At 44.7% G+C, this 11,099-nt stretch overlaps 1 long non-coding RNA gene across 1 annotated transcript; it reads right to left on the bottom strand.

Annotated features, from left to right (window-relative positions):
- Positions 1-603: 603 nt before the first annotated feature.
- On the bottom strand, positions 604-6,138 carry LOC137324265 (uncharacterized). The gene is made up of 3 exons (XR_010963577.1): positions 6,021-6,138; positions 3,008-3,057; positions 604-656 (listed from the first exon to the last, which is right to left on the bottom strand). It is a non-coding gene; the product is annotated as an uncharacterized lncRNA (long non-coding RNA).
- Positions 6,139-11,099: the final 4,961 nt, after the last annotated feature.

The following is an 11,099-nucleotide window of genomic DNA, read 5'->3' as shown; positions in this document are numbered from 1 at the left end:
CGATTATCAAACAAAATTTGACACCGAGCCACATAAGGAGATATTAGGACAGGTGACCAAAAGCATGGTCAAAGAGGTAGGTTTTAAGGAGCATCTTAAAGGAGAAGGGAGAGGTAGAGAGGCGGAGAGGTTTGGGGAGGGAATTCCAGAGCTTAGGGCCGAGGCAGCTGAAGGCACGGCCGCCAATGGTGGAGCGATGAAAATCGGGGATGTGCAAGAGGCCAGAGTCGGAGGAGCGCAGAGATCTCAGGGTTGCAGAGCTGGAGGAGGTTACAGAGATAGGGATAAGTAGGATATATCATCGGCACTTGTGAGAGTGACCATCTGGTCAGTTCCATTTGTAGAGCTGTTTATCACATCTTACAGCTGCCCCTGGCATAGGTTCTATTCCCCAGATCTGGAGGTTTGATGTGGAGAGAATTATTGAAAAGTACCATGGCCACTTAAAACAACAATTATTAAAGGCCATGATAAAAGCAGAGAAAGTTTATACAGTACTTTAAGGTATCACAGTGTGTGACTAAAGTGATCTTGGAGTAAATGTCACCTCTGATAAAAGGAATACTCTCCTCCAGCCCAAGGTCTCGAAACCACTCACAGACCTCCTCTGTGTTCATTTCCTCCAGAGATTTGTCCCTCGGCTCTTTGGTATTCACCTAAAGGAACAGGGCCATTCGTAACAAGAAATGTCAGGCGGGCAGAGCTGAGTCACCTGAACAAGACAGTACATTTATTCAAAGCATTTCTTTTACTTGTACCAGAACAGTGCCTGCTTAAAGTAAAAGGATAATCATTGATGCTGTTCAATTCTCTTAGAGCTGGTGGTGTACTGGGGAACTTTGGGCAGGCAGATTCATGCCTTGGAACATCAAGAGGAGCCCACTTCGCAAATCTACTTCAGGACGCTGGAGTATTGCTCTGAACATATCATTTCTTTAGTTGGTATTAAACCCAAACAAGGATAAATCTTTGGCTCCAGATACAGTTGGCAACATGACTATATTATTTCACGACCATGGTAACGCCGAGCAGTATTGTTTTCTCTGTGCTAAGTTTAACAAAAGCATAGATATAAATAAATAAACAGGTGAGCAAGTTCCAAAAGGAAGCAGAAACTGATTTTGTTCTTTGCCTGTTATCATTGAACTCTGGGGGAGAAATTCAGCTCACCGCTGCCCTTCTTTCCACCCGTAAAATTACGTTAGGACCCCCCGCCGCTGGATTTCGTGTTGTGATCTGTCACACCCAATCTGGGCCGGAAGTGCCCCAGACACCATATTGGCTCGGGGGACTCCTTAAATATGCAACTAGGGGGGTCTTGCTTAGGACTCCGAATGTGAAATTCAGGTGCAAATGGGCGGAGCTTCTGTACTAGTTGTAACAGGTCATGAGCGGCCTAACCAGCGGGTCCTTAAAGAGATTCAGAGACCTCCACTCTGTCCCAAAGAGGCCGAAGAAGCAGAAGAGCTCCTCCTGGGCCCACAGTAAAGATCCGGCCCACTGTTGGCCCACTGCAAGATGTGGCCCTGGATCACCTCGCCCCCCCCACCCCTCTCCCCGCCAAGACCCAACCTGCCGGCCGGCTCCGCGCGATAACGGCCGATATCCTTCCCTCCCTCCCCGATTGGCGAGCTACAGCGGGGGTTGTCCATTTGATGCCCGCAGCTCACCGGCGGCATTTAAATGCGGCCTGAGGCCGAATTTGGCTCGGGCCTCAGGCCGGCGCGGAGTGGTCGTAAAAGTGGCCATTTTGGCCGTAAGTCAAATTCTCTCCCTCTGAGTCTACTCTCTATCTCAAAACGCGGTTAAAGGAACTGAATGGAAAATACCACTTTGATAAAGGATCATTCCGAGAAACTTGTACAGAACTGGGTTGGAGGGAGTGGAGGTATAAGACAAAAATTGTGTACTTTACTTGTATCCAAAACTGGCATCATATAAATCGAGGTGAACATTGTAAAGTAGCAACACAGTTAGCACTTGCTGTTAAAAATAATTTAAAAGATAGAACTGTCCGATAACAATACAATAGTCCTACAGATAGTTTTATAAAAATGTCACTATGGAACCAAAATAATTTAATGGCAATATTTTATTAAGCACACAATGCAGTTTTTACATGCCTGACACATTTAAAATTTCAACAGTAGTTTGTTCGAAGGAAGTATATAAATTAATCAATTGCTCCAATGTGTTGCACAAATGATAATGTGCAGTGATTATGAGGCAATGATAGAATCTGATAGACTTTTTGAATATTTCAAAGCCATTATTTCTGACACTACGTGATGGGAGCCATGGCAACTTGAAGGAATCTGGAGTGGTTGAACATTTATGATACGGAAATACATCTCAAACAGTGATTTAACAACATCGCAAGAAATATACGTCTGGGCTTTTTTGTGAGACTGATGATGTTACAAATAGTCCATTTTATAAATTATTTACACCTAATAGAGTATAATGGTGACTGAAATCCTTATCGTCTTATTCTAAGCTAACCCAATCTTAACTCTCACTATAAAACAAGACTTAAACATTAATCTTTTCTGTTTATGATCTCTGTTAGTATTTCATGCTGATCTGTATCCTTGTTTTAAAAATGTTTTGGGTCCCAATGTATCTCAGACAGTTTGCTATTTGCTTTCGAATCTCTTGTGGCAATTAAAAAATGTATTACAGAAAATGTATTAAATATTTGTGTATGAGGTGGGCCCAGAGTGCTAGTACATTATGCAAATAGGCTGAGCTTGTGTCATCTAATGAGGCCAGCCCCATTGGTGAACACGTAGCCAATGTTGGTGGTCCTTGGACTGCATTATCAGCACTCCTGGGTGTCCCTGCCTCCATCTATTATTGCTAATTGGTTAGCCAACTGGCTTCATCAGCGGTAGTGGAAGTTTACACACGCTCGTGGCAAACGTAGACACAGAGAGACAGCCAGTAAGGTAAATACCTGAAAACGTCACACTCGTTTGTGGGAGAAATTGTGCGAATAACCTCATACCTTTTCTTTCAAATTTCCATTGTGATCTGTCGAGGGAGGTATGTAGGATACTGAAAAACAAGAATAATGTCTGAGGCCAAGATCATTATTGTAGCATCCTTAAAGCTTGGCCTTTATGTAGTGTAACTTAGCATTTCCCAAATCAATAAAGTGTTTAACACACTACACTTTTCATCTGATACATTCTCTCACACTTGAACATGATGTAATTGATAAATGGACCCAATTTGGATATGGGTAAAATATAGATTTTTATGTCAACCACTGGGGACACACAAACTAAAATTCATACCAATGGAGTGAGAGTGTGTACCGGACCCTTTGAAAGAAGTGTCATGACAAAATAAAATTTCACTTTTAAAAGAAAGATTAGGGTACAACACCGTTCGTTCACCTCCGAAACTTGGTTTGAATCAAAGCCAGATAGATTGGATGAAAGTTTGCTATCCCTGCTGGCTATACGTGTCATCTGTTTAATGAATTTGAGCAGTCTCAACCCAGCTCTTAGAGCTCAGGATTTGGCCCAAAATTGGCCCTAGGGTGTGTTATGTCTGCAGAAACACTCTTATTGGTGTGGTATTGATTAATTGCTTTTTAAAAAATTTCCAGACCTTCTAGAACATTCCCATCAATGAATAACAAAAGAATACAAGAGAAATGTAATTGCTACAATGTAATTACTCCCATCGGGGGGCCATCTGGTGTTTAGTTCACAATATGTAAGTACTGTACATATCAGGGTAAATAATAGCCCAGAAATTGCTTTTAAAGTAACAGGGAGCCTAACAGTGCTCGTCGTTATTAGTGGCGAAATCGAGGAGTAAGTTCTGGTGACCGCACATGCGCAGTCAAATGCAGAAATCCGGAACTTGCTCTTCCTGGTTCGCTGGAGATGTGACAGCTTCGCGTTAAAGGGATATCGCTGGCTGCAATCAATGGAATCAACGGACCAGCGTCAACTTGCTCTCCTGCCCAGCTGGAAATGAACTAATCTCGCCACAAAACAGGTACATTCAGTTTTTTAAGTCTAAACTAAGTTTTAACAGCACGGTAAGTCTTATTGACTGCCAAACAACCTCTCTGGCACTAAAAATTAATTTTTAAAAATGTGGAGTCTCATTACTCCTGATTTTAATAGTTTTTGGACATTTCAAAAAAAAAATTTTTTAAGTTAAAAAATTTTAATTTTTTCCTTTTGTTCCTTTTATCTCAGTCTTTTAATCTTATCCTTCTTTATTTCGCTTTCTCTATTTCATTTTATAATACCTTATCGGGCACACCCGGGTTTTTAGTTTGCGCTGTTTGTCTTTGAACTACATTTCCTGGTTCTCACAGCGTGGCTTGCTTCAAACTAAGTGTTTGAGGGGCCTCAGAGATCCTTTCACCACTCACACAGCCCGGGAAAGAACGCTGATGTTATTTGAACTCGCAGTTCAAGGAAGTCGCTGCCAAAAAGAACACGGTAACTTAGTGGGTGAATTTAAATCTAATGAGCAGTGACCACTGCAGATCTTGTACGAGAATGTAAGGCCAACTCACTGCAGTAAACGTCTGGGAGCGAAACAGGGTCAGGGGCCGATTGTTCGGTGCCAGCAGCTTTTAAAGAGCTACTGGTTGCTCGTAAAGCCTCCCTGCAAAATGGCTGAAGGCAGATAAGGTGGGAGGATTGTCCCACTGTAAGTAGGGTGAGGTGCGATGTTATGTATGCAATGGAAATAAAGGCCAGCAGAGGGAGTGCTGAGTCGCTGTAAAAATACAGGAAGTGGGCGCATGATCCCATTTGGGTGGAGAGGTTGTCACGACCAAGCTGGAAACTATGGAACTGGAATTCTGTTCCCATGGAGCGGTGGTGCAGGTGAATGCTGTGGTGCAGAGGAAACAGAAAGCCAGGTTTAGGGTCAGTGTGCCTGATTTTCACTCGCCCCGGGTTTTCCGACGGGCGTATGCTAGGCTCCGTGGGACAAACAAGCCACATTACAGCATTCATTTGGGCGGGTGGTGTTTGGGATGTGCCCTTGATGACCCAGGAATTCCAATGCGTTGCACCATTGGCACAAGCCAGCCGTTAGAATTTGGAGCAAAGCACATCCAAGCGGGTTACAGGAACCAGACATCATCGTAAGACTATCTGGACTGACCTTTTGGTGAGATTAGCTCTGGATTTTTACCATTTTTTTTCGCATTTGCGCTATTGCTTGTTTCTTTGGATTGAATGTTTATTTGTTCCGTTTTGTTTGGTTCGAACTTTACTCTTGGATCTCACTTCTCCAAACACTTTGCCTCAGCTAGGCGGTCCAACCTACCGTAGGAACATAGGAAAAGGAGCAGGCCGTTCAGCCCCTCGAGCCTGTTCCGCCATTCAGTTAGACGACGGCTGATCTGTATCTTAACTCCACCTACCCGCCTTGGTTCTGTAACCCTTACTACCCCTGCCTAACAAAAATGCCAAAATACCCCCTGGACATTAGCAATGTCCCACCTAATCTCGACACAACACACAGCAGAAAAGGCCATTTTCAAATGTAGCCACCAAAAGGAAGTCCAGTTGCCGCTTAAAGATGTGACACCAGCACCTTTTCCGCTCCTGCCCAGGGAATCCCAATCACTGTACTCCCAGCGCATGATACAAATCCCACTAGTTGTGAACCAGCTCCATTTAAATGAGGGGAGACAGAGAAAAATCCAGAGATGTCCACTCTGCGCTCCATGAAATGGGCCTGGCAAAATGCCACCGGTGGCCATTAGTAGAATTTCAATGTATGGTTTCTGTTGCGGTGGGTCCGCCTCAACTCTTGGAGGCCCAGATCTTCAGTTTCATTTTGGTCGACAGTCGAGCGGGCTCGAGGGGTCGTATGGCCTACTCCTGCTCCTATTTCTTATGTACTCCAGTTTTACAGTCTTTAAAGACTAAGGCCGGAGGAGGGGGAAGAGGAAACAATTTGGAACTCAGCTACAACCCCCCCTCCCCACCCCCCATTATTAAGTGAACGGAGGTTCTGTCGTTGGTTCTTACCGATGGTGATGCGCCTTTGCCGCGGCGAGTCACCTCCTTCTGTCTCCGTGTCTGCACCAAGCCCTAAGCTCTGAAGGTCTCCAGCCATGGTCTTCACATCACCCAGGCTGTACGTCCTAGTTGCAGGTCTCTTTAACAGAAAGTGAAGCAAATAAATTACATGGACTCCACTCGATTTATGTACGTAAAACAAGTAGGGAAAGCATCAATATAGTTACTGTAAATTAGACATAAAATAATAATTTTTTTACGCAATAAAATCCTGGAACTACACAGCAGGTGAGTCATTTCCTGGTAGAAATTTGTCCTCGGCATTAACACAAAGTGGGCGTTATACGTCCCGCCCCGATATTCAATTCCATTGAGGTTTTAATCGCTCCACCATTGGCGGCCGTGCCTTCAGCTGCCTGGGCCCTAAGCTCTGGAATTCCCTCCCTAAACCTCTCCGCCTCCCTCTCCTCCTTTAAGTCACTCCTTAAAACCTACCTCTTTGACCAAGCTTTTGGTCGCCTGTCCTAATATCTCCTTATGTGGCTCGGTGTCAAATTTCATCTGATAATCGCTCCTGTGAAGCGCTTTGGCGTGCCACGGTGATCAGCGGCCAGTGTTGCCGGTTTGGCCGCACCCGCCAAGATGCCACCAACCATTTCTGAGGGTGCTGGCAGCCGTCTCTCTGCAGTGGCAGGTCCCTGGACTCCAGCCTACTGCTGCTCCTCCTCCTTCTCTTCCAGGCACGATGATGTTCCAAGCACCCACACCCATGAATCCAAACAGAAGTTTGCCAGAAGTTCCTGATCAAAAAAATCTGCAACACAGAAGATCCAGGATGGAACCTAGGAATTTCTTTGTCCTCTCTCCCTCCTCTTATTAGATAATCCAGAACATGCTCTAATGTCTAGGAAGATAGTGCTGCTGAAAGGTAATATATAAGACTAATATAACACGATATTTTACACATTTTCTGGTTCTCTCACTATCAGCCCTTACCTAACCTTTGATAAGCAGGTATCCCGAAAATAGCCTGCCCTCACCAACTAAGCCATTGAGGGAGCCCTTGCGGAAAGGGCAGTGCAATCCCACATTCATAGCAACCCTGGTAGCTTCTCTTTCCTTGCCTTTACTTGCAGCATGGAGTCCAGCTTGGTTTGAAGGGGCCTCAGTCTGAGCTTTGCCTTCATCAGTTCCCTGGAGTTTGCTTCCTTGTTATTTAGATCATCTGCATAAAGAACACAAAGAGAATAAAGCACAGCCCACTCTCGAACCAAAACACCCACCCTCCTGCACTCAACTTGCAGGCAATCCTTCATTTTTCTGAAGTACTGTGGCAGGACATGCTATTGCAGATCTTCCAGGATATAAATGAATAAACATTTACTTATTAGTTCATCCGGAAAAATTTTCCATTATCTAGGAAGATGGTGCGATTTTAAGGCAATGATGTGGAAACAGATAAGGTACCAGATAATAGACTGGTACAACACAATAATTATTTTATATATTTTATGGCTCGCTCCCAAACAGAAAATGCCTAAAAACAACTTTTTATAAGTAGGTATGTCAAAAGTGGCCCTGTAAAGATACTATGGCAATCATTATGAGTACAGGCACTAATAGAATAAGTCATAATTGCGAGTAATTAATGGTTGTGAGATTATTTACAAAGGTGCCTCAGATCCCTCATTGATTTAATGGCCTAAAACCAATTCATGAGCATACACACACCTCTGTAACTCACTCTGATCATCTGTAATTCGATATGTGTATTCAGTTCACCTCAAGACTTCCATACCTTACAAAGCTCTCACTGACTGTCCCTTTGTTGGTACTTAAACTGGAGAAATTCCTTTTTTTTTCCATGATTCTTTTCAGTTTATTCTCTGTGGTTTTTGTCTGGGGTTATTCTGGACCATGAAACCAGTCATTTGTTATTCAGTGAAACCTAGCCAGCCCGAATCAGACCGTCCACCAGCCTGTCCATCATACGGGTGGTCAAGTCAAGGGATACCAATGGTGTTTTACCCAACTGAAAGCAAATTGGAACCTTAATGTCCTGAGATGAAAGTCAGAGTCTCACTAACAACTTAAAACTTGTTTTATTCAAGTCCTTTATGAGGAATAAAGATGCCACAGATTACTTTTTGTTATTTTTTTTACACAGCGAGTTGTTATGATCTGGAATGTGCTGCCTGAAAGGGCGGTGGAAGCAGATTCAATAATAACCCTCAAAAGGGAATTGGATAAATACCTGAAGGGAAAAAATTTGCAGGGCTACAGGGAATGAGCAGGGGAGTGGGACTAATTGGATAGCTGTTTCAAAGAGCCGGCACAGGCAAGATGGGCCAATTGGCCTCCTTCTGTGCTGTATCTATTGTGATAAGATCCTTTATGGCTCAGTGAGTAAATGCAGCATGTGATATGTATTGACCCATACATGGTATGGTATTGACCCATATATGGTATGGTATAGACCCATACATGGTATGGTATTGACCCATACATGGTATGGTATTGACCCATATATGGTATGGTATAGACCCATACATGGTATGGTATTGACCCATACATGGTATGGTATTGACCCATATATGGTATGGTATAGACCCATATATGGTATGGTATAGACCCATACATGGTATGGTATTGACCCGTACATGGTATGGTATTGACCCGTACATGGTATGGTATTGATCCATACATGGTATGGTATTGACCCGTACATGGTATGGTATAGACCCATACATGGTATGGTATTGACCCTTACAGATAGCAGTGGCTATGTTTGAAAATTCTACAATCTGGACCAACTATTATCAACTCTTCCCTTTCTCATTTTCTAAAATCAACTATTTCAAAGTTGAACTTTTAAATCGTTTCATTTGTTCAACAACTGATTTTCAATTTATCTTATTCTCCAATGTATGCTAACACTAATACCATCAGTTATATTAATAACGTTCCTCATTTTTAAAAATAATCTGCTGGGTGTCTGACAAGTGTGAAAAACACAACGCTGTGATGAAGAAGCTCCGAATCAAATGACTGGAAAGTCCATACAGGTAAAGTTTCTGTTTGCCTGTAATGAGGTGCACGCACACACACACACACACACACACACCCTCTCTCCACAGAGGGACACCCCACTTACACTATACTGAAGTGGCCCACTGTTGTCTTTCTTTCGCTGATGCTTTCACAACGTGAATACCTGGCAGATTCATGACAGGCACTGAGCAAAAGAATTCTCCCTCATTAGTGATCCAGCAATGTTCCCAGGAGATGTATACAGCTAAGAGAGGCCTATTGGCATAAATTTGAGTGAGAATAGCAACCAAGGGTTAAATAGGGCTGATTTTAACTTTCGACGGTGGTACAAAATGATTGGTAGCAGATCGGCCGCCTATGATGCATCCCATTCGACTGTCCTTTCTATTTGCTTCAATGTGTAACGGGTGACTGATCCACCACTGCCTGTCTTCCATCACCGCTGAAATTAAAATCCACTCCAATGTTAGGGAATTCCAGGGTTCTGACCCAGCGACGGTGAAGGCATGGTGATGTATGTCCCACTCAGGAGGATCCGTGACTTGGACGGGAAATCAAGAGGACTTTATCGGAGCTCCATTTAAAGCCAAGCCAGCCAACAAGAAGTCAGATACCTGGATCAAGCAGAATTCAGGCATTTCTGATTGGGCTCAAAAGGATGTAGAAGAAAGGACTGAGCAGACACTCGATAAATCACAAGGAATCCTTCTAGCTGACGTGTTTGGAGGAAAAGGGGACCAAAGGAAGGATGCCGAGCAGATCAGACGTCCCAAGAGATGCACTGGGTCCTCCCACCCACTCCCACCCACTCCCAACATCTGCAGAGAAAGGTAGCAAAGCTCATTTTTACAGACGCTGTTGGTGGAGGCTTCTCTTGCCAATGACGGCTATGCCAGCAGATCTCCAGGTGGCATTACAATGAGTTGCGAATGCCCTCTCTAACGCTTATACTGGAGGCTCTCCTGGCCAGCCTCCCATCTTCCACCCTCCGTAAACACGAGTTCATCCATAACTCTGCTGCCCATATTCTAACTCGCACCAAGACCCGTGCTCGCCAACCTACATTGGCTTCCGGTCCGGGAAAGCCTCGATTTGTGTTCAAATACCTCCATGGACTCGCCCCTCCCTATCTCTGTGATCTCCTCCAGCCTTACAACCCTCCGAGATCTCTGCGTTCCTCCAATTCTGGCCTCTTGCGCATCCCCGATTTTAATCGCTCCACCATTGGTGGCTGTGCCTTCAGCTGCCTAGGCCCTAAACTGTGAAATTCCCCACCTAAACCTCTCCACCTCTCTACCTCTCTCTGCAATTTAAAGTCACTCCTTAAAACTTAACTCTTTGACCAAGTTTTTGGCCACCTGTCCTAATAAGTCTTTATGTGGCTCAGTGTCAAATTTTGTCTGACAATCGCTCCTGTGCAGCGCCTTGGCACGTCACGGTGATCAGGAGTTAGTGTTGCCGGTTTGGCCGCACCTGCCAAGATGCCACCGACCATTTCTGAGGCGACTGGAAAACCCACCAGGAACGACTGTCGTCTCAGAGTGTGGATCAGCAGAGGGGAAGATGTTGAGGTCTGCCATCTGCTGGAAAGGACACCAGCAGCTAACATGCAGCACTGAAGTTGCACCTGTGCAGGGACAATAACAGTCAGCTGTGGCCTGAAACTTGGCCGCACTTTCTTGCTGCAGAGTGGCACAGAGGAAAGCCCTCCATGCAAGCATCGCGTGCAGCACCAGCTCGGCGTCAGCAGCCATCAAAAAAAGGAGGCCAAGTGCTGGGCTGAGCTGTCACTTTCCTGCAGACTCATGCTCCCCCTTCATCCTGGCCTGCCACTTCTTAATCCCACGCCCAATCAGGTCCTTTTGCATCTCCTACTAATTTACCTGGTTTTCCTAATGACTTAATTTCCCATGAAGGGAAAAAATTTGCAGGGCTACGGGGAAAGGGCAGGCGTGTGGGACTAGCTGGATTGCTCTTGCAGAGAGCCGGCACGGGCTCGACGGGCCAAATGGCCTCCTTCTGCGCTGTAGCCATTCT

This window comes from Heptranchias perlo, chromosome 8 (genome assembly GCF_035084215.1).
Source record: "Heptranchias perlo isolate sHepPer1 chromosome 8, sHepPer1.hap1, whole genome shotgun sequence".
NCBI lineage: Eukaryota > Metazoa > Chordata > Chondrichthyes > Hexanchiformes > Hexanchidae > Heptranchias > Heptranchias perlo.
This window is presented reverse-complemented; position numbering and strand designations above follow the sequence as displayed.